The 12442-nt window shown below is 37.8% G+C and overlaps 1 protein-coding gene across 1 annotated transcript in view; it reads right to left on the bottom strand.

The window, feature by feature from the left end:
• The window catches only part of ARHGAP44 (Rho GTPase activating protein 44), a gene marked incomplete at its 5' end in the record, with an annotated part of 110514 nt that overhangs the window by 75882 nt on the left and 22190 nt on the right, over positions 1 to 12442 (bottom strand). The gene's annotated exons all lie outside the window — the stretch shown is intronic.

The raw sequence follows: 12442 nt of genomic DNA, 5'->3' as shown, positions 1-12442 counted from the left end.
TTCCTTCTCAGCCAGGAAAACATCTCCGTATTCCTTGTGGGTTACTTCAAAGTTAGTTGCTCAGCCTATAGGAACAAGTTTCCAGTTGGCCCATTTTGATCTCTTTCTATCAATAATGAACATGCTACAAATTTAGCCCTTAATGGCTTGGTGAGAAGCTAGCATGCTACAACTCAGGCACAGCAAGTTGCAGCAGTTCCAAATGTTAGCTGTCCTCTTCCTTGAACATTGGCTATGCCGTACAGTACAGAGGAATACCGATAGCCAGCCACTTATGTAAGTCATCATAGACCAAAAGCCTTAAGAGCCTTGGTGGAGCAGTGGGCTAATGCCTCCTTAAGTAACACCAGCTGCCTGCAATTAGTGCAGGTTCGCATCCCACCAGGCTCAAGGTTGACTCAGCCTTCCATCCTTCCCAGGTAGGTAAAATGAGGACCCAGATTGTTGGGGGCAATTAAGCTGACTTTGTAATAATGCCGCTTGGGGTGTGTGTGAAAACCCTAATAAGCAGGCATATACATAGAATGAAGGCTACTGCTAAGCTTGTAAGCCGCCCTGAGTCTTCGGAGAAGGGTGGGATATAAATGGAATTAAAATTAAAATTAAATTAAGTGAAATTTGACAGATAATGTAGTCCTTGAGTTCCTGGAGGAAAGGTGGGATACACTTGTAATAAATTTAATAACAAGAAAGAGACAGAAGGGCTAGTGCTAGCTGCACAAGACTTAGCCTTAAGAACAAATGCAGATAAAGTAAGAATTGAGAAGATAGCAATAGACAGCAAATGCTACCTCCGCAAAGAAGCTGAAGGAACACAGGACCACCTAGTTAGTTGCTGCAAGAAGACTGCACCTATAGATTTCAAACAACAGCATGGCAAAGTTTCAACAATTATTGCAATAGCTGCAAGAAACACCATACGTTTGCAAGCAAGAAATGGTGGGACCACCACATAGACAAAGTAGTAGAAAATGAAGATGCTAAAATGCTCTGGGACTTTAGAATTCAAATAGACAAGCACCTGCCACACAATACCCAAGACTTAACAGTTGTCAGTAAGAAAGACAAAAAAGTCTGGATAGTAGATGCAGCACTCGGCAGTGTCCAGGGGACAATACAAAATAAAAAAAAGAACTGGAGAACAATCATAAAATATAAAGACCTGCAAATGGATGTAGAATGACTGGGGCAAAAGAAAGCAAAGACAGTACTAATCTCCTCCCCCTCCCCCCAAATAACCATCAATTGCAGCTTTACTTGGAAGATCATGAGACATCATGAGACAATATATTTAACACCATCACTGGCCCATCCCAGGTGCTTGGGAAACACACGATAGATGGATAAAAAATGTGAAACCCAGTCTAAAAATCTGGCTGACTGTGCAACTAGCCATTATAATAAATCCTTCAACTTCCATTTTGTGAAGAAGTATTTATCCCCTTTTGAATCTGGCTTATCTTGCCACTGAACTTCATAGTGCTTGATGTAAATTCTACAGATATATAATGGGGATCTAAATGAATTAATAACATTTGGTACTTTTTTAATCTACCCAGCTGTAATTCATAATGTGTAATACTAAGAATTTCTAGGATATCTTTTAGGATGAAATAGATGCTCTAAGAATCTTCATAATGGTAATGGTTCTGATTTGGATAGTATAACTGGGGAAATGATAAAATATGACTATGAATTGCTTACGGAAGAGCTGATCTACCTGTTTAATGTACATGAGTATTCAATGTTTTTGCTTCACAACTGCAGGAATGTTGATATTGTTCTCTTATACAAACAGAAATGTAGCAAGAGTGAATGCAAAAAAAAACAACACAAAAAAACAAAAACCTCTGCAGAGGAAGAGATTTCAGTATACTTGTGAAACTGATTTGTGAAATTCTAACTGAAAGAGTTTGAAATAAGAAAGAGCAAAAGTTGGGAAGTCATGATAGTGTTATTCCAGGCAGAGGATGCATAGTCCAGAATTTTTGCTTTCAACAAGTCATCACGGTATATGAATTTGTGAAAGTTCACTCCATTTTTTACTGATGAAAGATTATGAGAAGGTAAAACATATGATGAAACTAATTGGGATTGAATTATAGAATTTGTACAAAGGTGGAGCTGAGGTTTTGTTACTGTATATAATTATAGCTAATGATGGAAACAAAGCAATCGTGAGAATAAATGAAGTAATTTGTAAATGGCTCAAAACGAAGCAGGATGTTAGACAAAATATATGAAGTTTCCATAAGTTTAACACACTTATGCATGAATGTATAAGAAATGCTTCTAGTGATGTTAGAGATATAGTTGCAAATAAGATTGTATACCAGTGCAGATAATGCCATGTTGTTAGTAATTTTCAATAGTATTACAATTGATGTAAAGAGGAGAATAATTCTGAAAATTAATGTATCAAAGATTGAGATAGTTATACAGAATCTGACAGAAAAACTAATAATATAATATAATATAATATAATATAATATAATAATATAATATAATATAATATATAATATAATAATATAATATAATATAATATAATATAATGTAATGTAATGTAATGTAATGTAATGTAATGTAATGTAATGTAATGTAATGTAATGTAATATAATGTAATATAATATAATATAATACCCAAAAATAAGACCAGGTGTTATTTTATTTTATTTTTTACCTCCAAAAGAAGTACCAGGTCTTATTTTCAGGAGATGTCTTTTATACTCACCTCTGGCACCGACAGCCCTACCCAGCAGGTCCACTTCCTCTGGGGCCGAAGGAGCAGCTTCATTCTGCAGCTGCATTCCGGCCTGCATTTTGCAGTCAGGCCTTTCCAGAAGGCCTATGCAGCCAAGTCCCGAGCTATGGATTCAACCTATAGCTCGGTTCTCGGCTGCAGTGGCCTTCCGGAAAGACCTGTGACTGAGAAATGAAAGCCTGGTGGCAGAAGATGCCGCAGAAGAAGTAGGCCAGCAAGGAGAGGCCTGGCTGCAAGGTAAGCAGGTGTGGGGCACATGGGGCAGATCCAAATCCTTTCCCCCATCCTAGCTTGAATTTTAAGTGTGTGCCTTGCCACAAAACTAGGGCTTATTTGGGGGGGGTTAGGGCTTATGTATGGCCCCCCACCCCCAAAATCAAGCTAGGGATTATTTTGGGGGTAGGCCTTACTTTCGGGGAAACACAGTACACACACACACACACACACACACACACACACACTGTGTGTGTGTATGTGTGTGTGTGTCTGTGTGTATAAAATGGGAAAGCTAAAAAGCTCACGATGCTAATTAATGCTTCAGTGTTGACAAGCTAATTTAGTCAGTCTTGGGTTATTATATCCCAAGGTCATGGAAAAGAGAAATGGAGGGTTAGAGTTTGATTTGACCTTGGGAGAAAATTATTTCCACATTCTTTCCAAAATCACAGAGCTACACAGCCAAAATGAACCAAAGAGTGTGTCAATTGTTTAGTTCAGCTTTCTTTCACTAACTGGATACTTGAGAAAGACTCCAATAGGATAGGAGGACCAGAAATTAAAGGTCTTCTACTCATCCTAACAAAAAAGTCACCTGTTTGGTTGTCAAGTCCTAGCTGTGAGAATGGAGAAATCCATAGAAAGAGTTGGGAAAGCAGCAAGTTATTTCTTTTTTGTATTTCAAGCTAGTAATTTTAGCTATCTCAAACCAATGTCAAATGGGATGATTAAAGTTGATAGTAAAAATGAAACCAGAACGGTCTGGTAACCAGAATGCAGCAACCCAATTCTTCCCTCCTGCAACTTTACCCTGGTCTGTCATTTCTTAATAACAATTTTGCTACTGACACTTCTATTAATTTGGTATAACATTTTATCTCCTCTGACAATGCCTTCAATACTCTCAATTTTGAGAAATACTTGGTATCCAATTTAGTTTATATTGAAATAATGCCAGTGTGTTTGAATGTTGATTGGAAGCCAGATTTCATTTACAAATCCTTTTCTTTGGGGCATGAAATTCCCGTTATCCGCCGCTGGAAATTTGCTTCTAAAAGGAATGGAAAGAATAATTTCTTTCACAGGAAAGAATAATTTATTCTCATCAGCTTAAACAGCAGAGTTTCACCACTCTGATGTCTTGATGGTGAAATCTTACAAAGGCAAGTAGCTTTGCTTCTAATTACAGCCTGACAGTCTGACAATGGGGAAATCAGGGTAGCCAGGCAGGACTCTTTAGATATATCATTCTCAACGTACTCTTGTGCCTGGAGGGAAGGATTCATCTGAGAGCAGAAGCAGGATGTCCTAGAATTTCCAAAGTGATGCTAACCTATTCTGATAGGATGTCACTGCAGCTGCTTCATGATGGAAGAAATAATTTACCTCTGCATAAGCATGGAGAATAGCTATGAGCTACTGTTTTTGAAGGGGTATTTTCCTAAACATGAACATAAACATTTTCTAAACAGATATTATTGCAACTGCTGAATAGAGATCTCTTAAACTACCTTTCATAATAGAAAGTACAACTGAAGTAAATGAAAAGGCTGGGGCTTAATATTGGCTTATTCCTTTGCGCTCATGCTGGCACTGCCCTGAGGCAGTTGGGAAGTGGATGGCATGCAAAGTTGTTCTAGTTTATATAGGATTAACACTCATATGGCGTCTATTCTAGGCATCTTCACTAGAGCCAGCTCCCAGGTGTCCTTATTGGCTTCCTGACAGATCTTCCCACATTTAAATGCTTAACTATTCTCAAGATATTCTTCATTTCTTTCCTCCCCTATAATTGCCAGTTTTAAACTTAAATCATAAGGGGTGGAGGGAAAGGGCAACAGATTCGTGGAACAAACAGGAGAAATCAGCCACAAACGTATAGAAGGCAATGTATGTTTCAGAAGCTAAACAAGTAAGTCATATGTTCTTATTAAAATAATCCAGGGATGTTACAAGTTCTGACAGGTTCTTCTCTTCCAAAAAAGATGTTTTAACAAGTGACCTGTCAAAACATAACTCTGAGGATTTTTCTTTTAATTTGAATGTGCTTGGGATTTTTTTTGTATTCTCTCAATATCTTACACACACACACACACACACACACACACACATTTCTAGATCTAGTTTTAATCCAGAATCTGGAAATAAAACTAAATGAAATGACCCCCGTCTAAAGTTAGAGGTATATACATTTACTTGTTCTAAATACTGGATTTTATGACCAGAAACTTTGACTCTTCTTGAATTACTCACCCTAGATACATTTGATTGGATCTCCAGATCTGCACAGTTGTACTGGGGACTGATGAATTTCTTCTTCTAAGGAAGAAGCATATTCAAAACATCTAAGCATGATGGCTGTCCCCAGTCTATTTATATTATGTAGGTTCCCCTGCATGTTGTATCCTGGTGAAATTACTTCCAGGGCAATTTGTGTGAGACCTTGAATATATGCTGGTATTTTGCTAGATGGTAGTCTGTTTCTGAATACAATTCAAAATGGAGGTTCTACCTTCTAAAGCTGTACATAACGTGGGACAAAATGGTCTGAAAGATCATGTTATTCTTTCCTTCAGGAACTTGCCTAGAGGATCTTCTCTTTGTGAGTGCTGCCAGAGTTTGGGACTCCTGTCAAGGCTGCTCCCTTTCTGCTAACTTCGTCTCATGGGCAAAAATAAATTGATTTAGGTTGATTTTTTTTTGGCTTGTGTTTTCTGGCTGCTTTCTTGAGAGGATGTTGGTGTTTCTGAATGTATTGAAATGTGTTATTAATTATGTTTATGGCTCATTTTTTTTATAGTTGGTCTTCCTAAGTGCCATTTTTTGGCAGAGAGATCAAATATGAATAACGTGCCCCACTTTTTAAGGAGGCAAATCTTTCCAACCTAATCTCAATTCAGCAGAAGAAAGATAAGACTGAAAGAGGGTATCACATCACAAGCAAATAGGGTTATTGGCAGATGGTTTTGGGAAAAAGGAAAGAAAAGCTGGACTGAGGCAGGAGCTGCTGTTGTCTTTTTGCCTATTACTTCTCTCTCCCATGTGGACAGTTTGTGGTATATGATCAAGCGGGGCCAGTTGGAAGGAGGAACACTTAGTAATGTATTGCCACTGGGAAGAGCCTACCGGTAGTGCTGAACAAATGAAGAGGGGCAGTGTCTTCTCCATGGCTCCTTAGTGCTTATCTTTATTAAGCCTGAAGCCAGGACTTTGCAATATAACATGTTTAGTGTGTAAGCTCCTTACACCAGCATCTACCTAAATGGCGACTCAGAAGAATTCTATATTAAATCAAGACTCAATGGCTAAAACTAATGTAAATGAAACAAGGATGAATGGATGCAATTCATTGTTTTCTATACCAAGGGTCCCATATTCAGATCATGGCATCTTCAGGCTGTCATAATCTTTACCAATCAGTAAACTGAACCAGATGGACCGCCAGTTTGATTCAGTGCTTTCCAGAGTTCTTTTCAAACCAGTCTTTTGCAAATAACTGTGGCTGTTAAAGATACTGTTAGGCTTTTCATTCCCAATTCCTCCAACTTTTATGCATTTCTCCCCCTCCCCTTCCTTTCAAGAAAAGAGTTTCATTTTTGGTTTTCTCTTCTCCTTATATATTGAATTATTTTCAGTTATCACATAGAGATGTTTATTTTCCAATCAAATATTTGGAGAAGAATGAGAGAATATACCTAGTGGAAATGCAATGAAATAGTGCCCAAGAGAAGTCTTCTGCTGGGATCAACTTCAGTGGAAACTAAATTCTTGCCAGAAGTAATCAGCATCCATAAAATTAATTACTTCTAATTTTAAAAAAATCAATTTTACTGTCACCAGTATCTTAAATATGATACTTCATAAATTTGGTGTCATGTATGATGCTTCTCTTAAGTTTACATTCATATACAATCACATTTACAGACAGAAAACACGTATCTTTTTCATTTTTCCAATGATTTCAAAAAGACATGGTCTAAATAAGCTATAAAGATCAATTTTGTATACTGACACATGAATGGTTCATTCCAAATCTATCAATAGATTACTGTTCTACTATTTAAAAAAACCCCAGCTTGTAACCACCACTCACTTTTGAAGCAAAGGCAGAGACCCCTATGTTTAGTGGTCAGTCACTGTACTATCGTGTTTTGTTAGTTGCGAAGTCGTGTCTGACCCATCGCGACCCTATGGACAATGTTCCTCCAGGCCTTCCTGTCCTCTACCATCTTCTGGAGTCCATCTAAGCTCACGCCTACTGCTTCAGTGACTCCATCCAGCCACCTCATTCTCTGTCGTCCCCTTCTTCTATTGCCCTCAATCTTTCCCAGCATTAGGCTCTTCTCCAGCCAGTCCTTCCTTCTCATTAGGTGGCCAAAGTATTTGAGTTTTAGCTTCAGGATCTGGCCTTCTAAAGAGCAGTCAGGCTTGATCTCCTCTAGGACTGACCGGTTTGATCGCCTTGCAGTCCAAGGGACTCGCAGGAGTCTTCTCCAGCACCATAGTTCAAAGGCTTCAATTCTTTGGCGCTCAGCCTTTCTTATGGTCCAGCTTTCACTGCCATACATTGCAACTGGGAAGACCATAGCCTTAACTATACGCACTTTTGTTGACAGGGTGATGTCTCTGCTTTTTAGTGTGCTGTCTAGATCATGTTACTTCTCTACTAGATGAAATGCACTGGTACTCTGTAGGTTTCAGAATGCAATTCAAAGTGTTGATCACCATCTATTTTACTTGGGATCTGGGTAGTTTTGCAACTACCTTTCCCCAAATGTTTCTTAGTTCAACAACTAGGAAGAACTTAGTTGTCCTCAGAGGCAAAAAAATTTGAGGTGGCCATCCCTTCTCTGGAATAGCTTGGCCCCTGAATAGCAGGAAGCCCCCAGCCTTACAGCCTCCTGGAAGCAGGAGAAAAGGGCCTTTGGGGAGTAGCTATATATGAAAGTAGAATTTCTTTTATCATTTTGTATTGCTTTTAGCATCTTAGCTCTTTTATTTTTTTTCATTCTCATTTGTTTACCCATTCTTTAAGTCATAGCATCTGATTGGTTTCAGGCAGTCAGGTAAATTTTATAAATAAAGGAGAATATTTGTAGCTTGGGGTTGAAGTGAGGGCTCCTTGGTGCTCTCTGAGTTTGGTTGTTTTCATGCAAACATTTCATTACCAAGGACCCCTCGAATTTTATAAAATAAATAAGATAGCATAAATAAGTCTTTCTCCTTCTAATTTATTAAATGTATTCAATTTAGGCACCATCCAACTCCAAACAACTCTTGGGCTCACAATGTAACAAAAAGATTAAAAAACAATATATATTTTTTAAAAAGTGAACCAAACAGGTAAGTAAACCGAGTCTGGTGAATCCAACCATCATAAAAGAGCCTTGGTGGAGCAGTGGGCTAATGCCTCCTTAAGTAACACCAGCTGCCTGCAATTAGTGCAGGTTCGCATCCCACCAGGCTCAAGGTTGACTCAGCCTTCCATCCTTCCGAGGTAGGTAAAATGAGGACCCAGATTGTTGGGGGCAATTAAGCTGACTTTGTAATAATGCCACTTGGGGTGTGTGTGAAAGCCCTAATAAGCAGGCATATACATAGAATGAAGGCTACTGCTAAGCTTGTAAGCCGCCCTGAGTCTTCGGAGAAGGACGGGATATAAATGGAATTAAAATAAAATAAATAAATAAATAAAACTCACCAGGTGCTGCCTAGTTCAATGCCAGGAGAAGCAACAACCCCAATTCTGGTTTGAGCAAGTAGTACTAGCCCAAGGTCACCAGGGAGTTTCTGGAGTAGAACTGGGTTCTCCCTCTTTCTTAGTTCAATACATTCCCGATTGCACCATATTACCTCATTAAGAGTGTGTGGTTGCTATTTAAAAGAAAAAGAGAACCAGAAAACAGATCCAGTTTCCTGTACTATTATTTCAGTGCTGTGCAATTCTAGATATACTTTCATTATTATTTTCTGATCTTTTGTCTCCTATTTTATATATTTTATTTTAAAATATTTTTATCCCACCTTTACAATTGTTATAAGCAACTCAGGGCGGCAAACATACCTAATACTCCGTCTTACTTCCCTCACAACAACTCTCTGAGGTGAATTGGGCTGAGAGTGAGTGACTGGCACAAGGCCACCCAAGGTGGGACTAGAACTCACAGTCTCCTGCTTTCTAGCCTGGTGCATTAACCACTAGAGCAAATTGGCTCTCTAGGTATTAACTTAAAGGATTCTAATTTGCCCTAGAGAGCTAATAGAAAGCCAAGGGCTTATGTCATTCTGAGCGTAATCAGGTAGCTCAAAGTCAAACCATAACAAAGCCTCCTCAGCAATTATGTTTGCTTCTCCAGGAATATAGCCAACTCTTGCATTTACAAATCTCCAGTTGGTAGTACAGCTTTCAGGCCATCTGCTTATAAAAAGGATTGGAATTCCCAAACACTGGTCTAACTGTAGGAATGTTCTTCAAACTGTAATTTTTAGTATGTCCATGTGACTAACTATTGTGCATTCATTCAAAAATTCTTAATAGATAAGACATGTTTATTTGTGAATTCCAGCACAAACTAACATCGATTATACTTCAGATTAACTTTCTCCAAATTTTGTGACTTTGAGCTTTCCCAAAGGAGTGCTTCCAAAATATATTTGAAACCATCTATATTTTATGATAACATACCAGAATGGGCCTATGTAATTCAACCTTATATATGCATTTTTCTAAAAAAAATCCAAACAAAAATATAGAAGGGGATAGGATATAGAAATGAACAAACACATATGAAATTGGGGCCAAGTGATATTGATCTATACATGAATTATCACAGTATGCACTTTTCCTACATCTTTTCAGTTACTTTTAGTAAGTAAGGAGCCTTGATGGCTCAGAATGCAGTATTGTAGGCTAACTCTGCCTTCAACTTCTCAGGAATTCTGGGAGTTGAAGTCCATGAGTCATAAAAGAGCCAAGGTTGCCTACACCTGTCCTAATCGGATCAAGACTGACTCAACCTTTCATCCTTCCAAGGTCAGTAAAATGAGGACCCAGAGGGCAGTATGCTGACATTGTAAATTGCTCAGAGAGCTGTAAAGCACTATGGAGCGGTATATACAGTAGTGGCCAAAATTGTGGAAACCTTTTGGGAAAAGTGTATTTTTGAGGTTTGATGGCTAATAAAACCACTTTTTTTTGCAATAGTACCATAAAATTATATATCAACAGAAAGATAATTTAATCAAGAATGTAATGCAACAATGTTTGTTCAATGATCTGTACTGTATTCTATGAAAAGTTATAGCCAAATAACCAGAAAAAGGAAGCACAACTTGGTTAAGTTGATATCAGGTAGCTTTCCTTCATCTGATTGTAGCCAATGAGCATGAGTGTTTAGAGAGCCAATCAGGTGTCATTTTGTTTGGCAATGAGCCAATCAGATCACAAAAGGATTCAGTTATTGATGTCATGTATTGAAGCTGAGAGGAAGACATTTGTCAGTGTGTTATTTTTTATTTTATTTATTTTAGTTACATTTATCTCCTGCCCTTCTCCGAAGACTCAGGGCGGCTTACAAGCTTAGCAGTATGTGATTGCTATCAAGTTGGTTGGTTTTTTTGTGTGTTCTTTCATTTAGTGAGCTTGTAAAACGTAATAAAATTAAAGTAATGGTGCAAAGAGTTACTAGTTGCCCCAAAAGCGATGTAAAATAGTATTATTAAGTGAACAAGGCTACAGTTATAAAGAAATTAGAAAGAAAATTGGTGGAAACTTAACCCCAAAGTTTTCCACTTTTCCCAAACGTTTTCAACAATTTTGGCCACTACTGTAAGTCTAAGTGCTGTTGCCATTGCTATTTAGTTCATTTCAAAGTACTGATATTGTTTTTTTAGAAATAAATTTAATAAGGCATTTTTTTTCTTTGCCACTACTGATCAAAGGATTTCAGATCAATCAACAATGACCTTGCTGCCACTGAAAATACTAATTATCTTGATTCATACAAAAATCTAGGTTAGGCTCCATGCCGCTTTTACTCCAGGAACATACACTGTAGATACACCTAAGAATAGACAATCTTTAACAACCAGGGCTAATAAACAATTATTATTAATTATTATTCAGGACCAATGAAATCTGAAATTAGGATTAAATCCTAACACCTTAGAATGAATACAACGTTAAATTTAGAGTGAAACTTCAGTTCAAGTCAATATGTTCTGTGATATAAATAGTCTAGGAGATGGTTTTAAACATTTTCCCCCATATATTTTTGGCCTAAAAATTAACTGTTTCCAAGACAACTTGGAAAAAAACACGTTTTCAACAGAAATGTCAAATGCTGAAGTTTCAAGTAATTCCCAGATGTATAAGCTTCCTGACCAAACAAAACAATACCAATAGACTAATTCAGCTGGTACATTTTTCATTCAGTCAACTTCACAGAGGCTGACCGAAGACTGCATTATAATTACATGTCTGAGCCCAAAGCTTTTCCATAATTTACAAATTCAATACAAGTTTGCATAAGTGAAAAATATAGAACATGTAGAAGGGAATTGAAACCCTAATATAGGGTTGAAGACCAAATACAGAATCTGGGAACATTCATGGGCAATTAGTACTGAGGAAGAAGGTAGAATTACAACTGAATCACTCTGGTCATTATGAACAGTATAAGGGCAACCCCCAAAATCAGGGAATCATACTCTGAATTACCAGTGCAGTTCTCAGCACTTCTGAAAAAATAAAATGTCATGGCAACCTCTAAAGTCTGCACACCACATCAGAAGTAAAACTCTATTACAGTTCCTCTGCTAGACTGACTCATCCCTCCCTACTGGTGCCTCCTCCTTGCAGAGTCTCATAAGATATTTAAAATCTCAAGACACAAAATTACTATTTTAGAAATGGAAATGCAGCCAAAAGGAAGGGGAGGAAAGTCAACCAGCCTGCATGCTACGATTAAATCTAGGGACAGAACAGAATGGGTTAAGCATACATTTCTGGATTATGGATGGTAGAATGGTCAGGACACAGAAGACAATCCAATCAGCACAAGCCAAGCATAATCAATATGGAAACAAAGATAAAGGAGAAAGGAATAAGTAGAGAAGGGAGCAAATAGGTTTGGACTGATCTGTTTCACATTTCCAGCTATTCAACTGTTAAAAAAGGAAACTGGACCAACTCCCCTCCCCCAAATAATAGTTATAACAAATTATTAACTATAATTATCAGTTATGTAGCCTTATGAGAATGTAATCTTCCACACTATTCGTGATATCGAAATAGTATCACTCCATTTCAGTTTATAGCCCAAGCAAGCCTAGGTTTTGGAGCATGTGCACACAGAGACACACAACCATCAACATCAATCCTGATACAATAGAATTGACATGTGTGGAACAAATTCACCAAGAAGGCAATAAACAGTTTGCCATCTATTTGTCACTTGGAGACAA

The sequence above is a fragment of the Vipera berus genome (assembly GCF_964194415.1).
Source record: "Vipera berus genome assembly, chromosome: 2".
In the NCBI taxonomy this organism is placed as follows: Eukaryota; Metazoa; Chordata; class Lepidosauria; order Squamata; family Viperidae; genus Vipera; species Vipera berus.
Note: the sequence above shows the minus strand (reverse complement) of the source record. Positions and strands in the feature narration are given on the sequence as shown.